Source organism: Pempheris klunzingeri, chromosome 5 (genome assembly GCF_042242105.1).
Source record: "Pempheris klunzingeri isolate RE-2024b chromosome 5, fPemKlu1.hap1, whole genome shotgun sequence".
Lineage (NCBI taxonomy): Eukaryota > Metazoa > Chordata > Actinopteri > Acropomatiformes > Pempheridae > Pempheris > Pempheris klunzingeri.
The window spans coordinates 11,522,364-11,528,683 of record NC_092016.1 but is presented as its reverse complement, the minus strand read 5'-3'; the positions used below and the strand labels follow the sequence as shown (position 1 = coordinate 11,528,683).

Genomic DNA, 6,320 nt, shown 5'->3' with positions numbered 1-6,320 from the left:
TTCAGGCGCACCTTCACTTCAGCTCCCACAAGCTTCATAATAAACTCTGGTTTACGGTCGCAGAAAGTACCATCGGCCTGTGGAAAAATGGAAAGATCGACAGGAAAATATCAGTCTTTAAAAAAATGTGTGCGTAAAAGTTGGGTAAAGTTGGCTCCTCGGGTCCCTTCAGTGGACTCTGTTCCTCCCTCGCCTCTCCCTCTCAGACAGGATGTGTGCGGCAGAGTCGGAGGAGAGGAGAAGAGAGGAGAGGAGGCAGGTGAGGGATGTGCGACGGGCTGCTGCAAATATCCCCGGACACACACACACACACACACACAAACACAGACACGCGTGGGTCTGTGATACTCTGCAGTTAGCTCAAAGTTACATTATCTTCAACAATATTCTTTGCCTCTTACAAAGACCTCGTGTAAAGAGCTGCAGCCATTAGTCTATGGACTGATCATAGATAGAAAATGAATCCGCTATTATTTTGATTAATAATTCAATTAACAGTTTCAGTAGTTTTTCATCCAAAAATGTAAAAACTTTGCTGGTTCCACCTTTAAAATATGAGGATTTGCTGATTTTCTTTGTCATCTATGGAGATATCTTTGTGTCTGTTGGACGGACGAATCAGTTAATTTGAAAAATCACTTTGGGCAAATTGTGATGGGTGTTTTTGTTTTGTTTTTGGTACTTTTTGACATTTCATAAAACGATTAACCAAAAAAGTAATCGTCAATCCATAATCTAAGTAACTGTTCACTGCAGCCTTATAAGATATGTTGTTAACATTTGAAATAAATGTATTTTTCCTGAAAGAAATTACTTGAAAAATGTATCATTTATGCACGAAAACAAATGTGTAATTAATTTAAATGTAAGAAAACAGAAAACTCTGTGGGTACAAAATAAACAGGCACATTGCCTGTGTGTAATTTTACTGTCAATTCTATATATGACACCTATGCCTCCTCTTTTGCTATTTTCTTATATCCTAATAGAGACTCTGAAGATGGAGGGTGTGAAACAGATTTTAAACTTCAGATGCAAATTTGTTATTTGGGGTAAAAACCTAAAATGGACTTAATGGACTGGACCTATATTTCCAGAATTTCCCCCCGGGGATCAATAAAGTATTTCTATCTATCTATCAATATGAAGACACTTTAACTTAGTAAAAGCAGCATGCTGTTAGTTCAGTTCAGAGATTAGATCAACACATTTGATCTAATCTCACTATGTGCTGTCAAGTTTAGTTTTAACTCTACCTGATTCATGGTCCTAAAAAATAATATTTTCTCCCTCCCTGATCTAGCAGCGTAAAAACATTTGTGAAACTTTGATCTACAGAATGTTTTAGTGAATTTAACGACTTCTGTGGGGCCCTTTTTGAATTCCTTCAGCTTAAACAACCATAGTAACAGGAGCGTTTTGTGTCAAGACTTCCCAAGGGGAGGATTTGAGGGAATGATCCATTTCTCTAAACCTTATCAGCTGCATCCCACCCCTCCTTATAACAATGCCACTGTGTGCAGCCCCGGCAGCCTTGACGCCCACCCTCCCCCCACCCTCACCCACATGTGAGATGCTGTTGTGTTGTCTTGTTCCCCCACAGCTGGAGCATCTCCCTCTCCACCCCACCCACCCCTCTGCTTTTCCTCCATTCAACCCAAACAACGCCTCCGTTCTTTCAGCCACACTATGCAGATTGTTTTAGAGGACAAGCAAGAAAGAGAAACAGAGAGAGGCTGCAGGGGACAATGAAACAGCTGGCTATGCTAAAGCAGTTCATTTTGGTATTCTATATTTCTTATCTCATATAGCTCTGTAACTGCGTGTGCATGAGTGTGCAGCCAACGTAATCATGCATGTTGTGTGAATATAAACCAAAGCCTTATACAAAGCCACAATGTGGGGAATCACATCCTATTTGGGACAAAAAGCAGGTCCCCACAAGGTTAAATATTCTATTTTAGGATTAAGGTTATGGTTAGGTGTAGATTGTGTAAAGGTTAGAGTGAGACACCAGGGAATAAATGTAGCAATGTCAAGCAATGTCCTGCTTTTGGCAACAAAAATAAGTTTGTCATGATAAAGTCATCATATGAAAAACATACAGCTTAAACTACAATACAAATTGTGTCCCATTATATTAAAAATTGTTGCCACTTACCATAAGGTCTGTGTTCAATCTGACATCCATTCTTTAAAGCTGAATTTCTCACCATTTTTGACCACCTGGAGGCAGCTAGAAAAACATATTATAACCATGTAAAGTAAATTGTTAGCTAACCATGTTAGCAACCATGCTAGCCTGTTAACAAACCCAACAGACATGGAGCAACATTAACAAACATTTTCATTCACCTGTCAAGAGAAAGATTTACTCTCCTTTGTGCTCTGGTCTCCACCAACTCCTGAGAAAACGTTCAGGCTCTTTAGCAGCAAGCTGCTCACCTGCTAGCTTAACATTAGCTAGCTTTAGCTTAGATGCTAACTTTGTTTAGTGTACAGTGATCTAGTGTTCAGTGGGTTCAATCACGACTTTTTTCCTCAAAACGGCTGCGTTAAGGATTAGCTAAGCTTTTAGGTTTGTTTGTGATCAGTTTAGCCCATAATTTAACCGTGAAGTGGCAAAGTTATATATACTTGTAGTTTTAAATACATTAAACACTAACAAACTATGATAGCTGTTGCTGAGCAGAACATGGATTAAAATGGACACATACCAGCCAATCAGAAGAGCGCTAACACTAACGGCCAATGTACACAAAGTAATGGCGTTTAAACTTTCTACTGGGGCCTTAAACACTTTGAGAAGTCTTAAAGAGTGTTTTATTCACACACCTCTCCTCCCACCGGGTTGTAGTTCATCTTCCTGCCAGTAGGTAGAGATGTTCACCTTTGTTGTTAGGAGTCAGCCATGGATTTGTAAAGAAGAGCAAGCTGAGGGAAAATCAAAATGGCGATGACCGGACCAGGTAGGTGGACACGTAAAATACATCATCCAGAGTAACTCTCATCACCACACCCCATTTAGAGGGAAACAGCGTCCACACCTAAACAAGTCATTATAAGTTAATAACGCTGTGGAGTTGGCAGCACCAGGATTTAATCCATATCACTGATCTCTGATTAGTTCTCCCGCCATGTCCTTTAAAAATCCTGATAGAAGGTTTAATGGCTACAAGCTACACGCTAGTACTATATGCTCCTGTGTTGGACCTGGGATCAGGCTAAGGCACCTACCTGAACAACCAGGGTATCGGAGCCCAGCGTCACTGTGAGCTTTAAGAAAAAGACTTTTATCAAATTTGGCTTCAGTTGCCGTGAATATGTCCTCCTGCACGAGTTCTCAGACAAACGAAGTGGACGCCAAGGAGGAAGACGAGGGTCTAAATATGCCACAACTTTCTCAAAAGACCCTTTATTCTCAGGTTGTTTGTGTAAAATCTACGTAACTGATCTCATTATAAAGTGCTTGGTGCCAGATAACGATGTTTCGCTAAGTGCAATAGTTAATTGTGTATTTTTGGATCACAGCACTGACTGCAGTTTTTAGCTGAAGACTAATCTCTTGTCTTTATCCAGACTATATGTCAATGCACAGGATACTTGGAATGTAAACTGTAGATTAGTGTTTATTAAACATCGCTTATTGCCAGAGTAAAACATTACAGACATACAGCTTGTAACAATTTTGCTTTGTTTTTAAAGACTGTAAATAAAGACAGTAAAACTTTGGATTGTCTCAAGAGTTTTAATGTAGACACCTCATCATATCTTCTTTTTAGTTGCACACACACACGATCAGACATTGTGATTAAGAAGCGTTTGTGAATTTGCACTGAAAGTAGTTATTGGACACGTGCATTTTCTTCCCAATAACTTCCATGTAATGTCTTATCTGTACCAGAAATTATTGCTACACAGGCCACAACATCTCTCTATTGGATTTCAGAGCATCTTATCTTTTTAATTAATACATTTATTGAAAGCTTCCATGTAATGTGATGCTGTTACTCCAAATCAATGCCAGAAAATCATCACCATGCAGCAAAAACCACAATATTGATAATATATAAAGGTATATATAAAGGTAGCACATTTGTCACTGTGATATGACCTATGTGGGCAAAGTTTAACGTCTCTGCAAGTGTGCAAGTGTGTTTCATTTAGTACAGTGCTTAAACACAGAGACCAAGTGCGGCCTTTATGGTGGCAAAAATACAAATGCCGATACCCAAATTAATTAGCAGTGATATAAATCATATAAGTGAAGATCTTCCATGACAATCTCTAGTGCACTGAGTACAGGAATGATAATTAAAGGGTTATTAAACTGATTCTGTTTTCACCAGAGACAGGATGTGCCATAATGAATGAATGATGCAAAATAGTATGAAATATCCTGGTTTTAACCCCTTGCATGGGTCAAGGGTCATCATTTCCCATAACAAAACTCACAGCTTTTTTGACCTTTTGACACTTTGACCTTGTGTGTCTACAGGCGTTAAGGTCAACCTGATGGAGAGTGAGGACTGTATTCTGACTAACCTCTTTGTGACAGGAACAACTATCCCGCTGACGGTCTACTTCTTGGTGTGGCAGATGTAATCATCAGCAGTGTCTTACTCGTCGTCTATGGTTTAGATGGAGTCCTGGCATGCAGCACTTGACTGGCCAGGTCAGTTCCACTCTCATTAGTTTTGTCATCACAGACATTTTACATTAACCCCCCCCAGTCATGACAGATGAGGAAGCCTTTATTGGATTATGTGAGAATTTGAGATCTCAACCAGTCTTTTGACGGGTCACTAAGTTACAATATCTGGTGTCGAACATAGATAACACACCTCATTATCACATGAAGAGACTGTCCTACATTTTAGGCTCCATTTATTTTGACTGACAAGATATGTTGACGCAATTAGCATCTCATACGTATGTTTTGAAATGCTGGACTGCATTGAGCTTTCCTATTGTTCATGCTTTTGTTCGTGAATGGAATAAACCCTGGTTCCTTTTAGGACTTGTTTGAATTATTGATATGGGTGGCATTCATTGAGGTGATACTGTATACCTTGTGTGATGTCGTCACATCCTAAAATTTTCCTCCCAAGATAGATCCAAGGGTGGCTATTGTTTATTCAGATGGCTGAAATACATTAATAAATCAGTGTGGATGAAGAAACCTATCTACACGTGTAGTTTTTTGATTGATCTGACAACTAAATATGGTTTCACGCACATGAAACACTTGTTATGTTTTATATGCCTCAAGTTTGTTCAGACACAGCTGAAAACACAGTAACAACAGATTTTTATTTGTGTCTTTCAGTGTCTATTCGTGAAGAAGCCTCCTCTTCATCAGCATGTTGTATGTTGCAGCTGAACTTACAGGCCGTCTGCAGCCCGATCTTTGGTACAACCAGATATCCAGAAGTAACTTTGTGTTTAGGACAGTCTGAATGTTTGTAAGGCGAAGTTCATTGGAGTTTTACATGTATTGCTGACACTGTGGGAATACTGGTTCATCTGTACCTAGAGATTTTTTTAGTACTTCCTCACATCCTTCTGTATATCATTTTACACGTGTCAAAGATAAAATCTATATTTGGGTTACTGTTGATTATTTATATACAACAAACACTTATATAGACACTCATATTTGTTCATCTTCTCTCCAGTAGAGGGCAGGATTGTTTTGATAAAGATTTGAATAGTGACAACACTGATTTTAGTACTAAACAAAACATTTTTACTACTTTAATGATTCAACAACTCAGGTTAACCAGAGTGTGGTCACACTTGAATATACATGCAAATAGCCTTTTAATATTCCTATTGATCTAAAGTGTTTTCAGATGTGCTACTCTTTGGTTGTACTATACATTTTTACAATGTGACAGTGGCTCAAATGGCTCCTATTAAGGATTATTCTGGGTGAAGATTTATTGTTGTAATTCGGCTTCTCAAAACTGTAACTTTACATATTTGAACACTGATCCTCGGCACTTAATTCATCCAGGTGAGGTTCTCAGAGCAGTGTTTTGTAGTTGTAACTAGTCATTTCCCAACCCACATTCTTCATACTGGTGATTTCTCAGCAGTGACATCTAATGTTAATGATCAAACCTAGTGAAAAGGTTTCCAAAGTAACCAGTTTCAAAACAAATCACATTTCAGAGTGCCTGTGCTTGAGCAAACACGTGCCTTTCACTGACTGTATGTCGAGCCAGTGTTCGCTTTTAATTGTCTCTCAGTGCTGGCACAGTGAATGGTATGTTAACTTATTCATACTTATTCAACTTATTCATTCATTGATATTA

The 6,320-nt window shown here is 38.8% G+C and overlaps 1 long non-coding RNA gene across 1 annotated transcript; it reads left to right on the top strand.

Moving 5' to 3' along the window:
* Nucleotides 1–2,905: 2,905 nt before the first annotated feature.
* Nucleotides 2,906–5,517, top strand: LOC139200849 (uncharacterized). The gene is made up of 3 exons (XR_011584302.1): nucleotides 2,906–2,969; nucleotides 4,559–4,675; nucleotides 5,330–5,517. It is a non-coding gene; the product is annotated as an uncharacterized lncRNA (long non-coding RNA).
* Nucleotides 5,518–6,320: the final 803 nt, after the last annotated feature.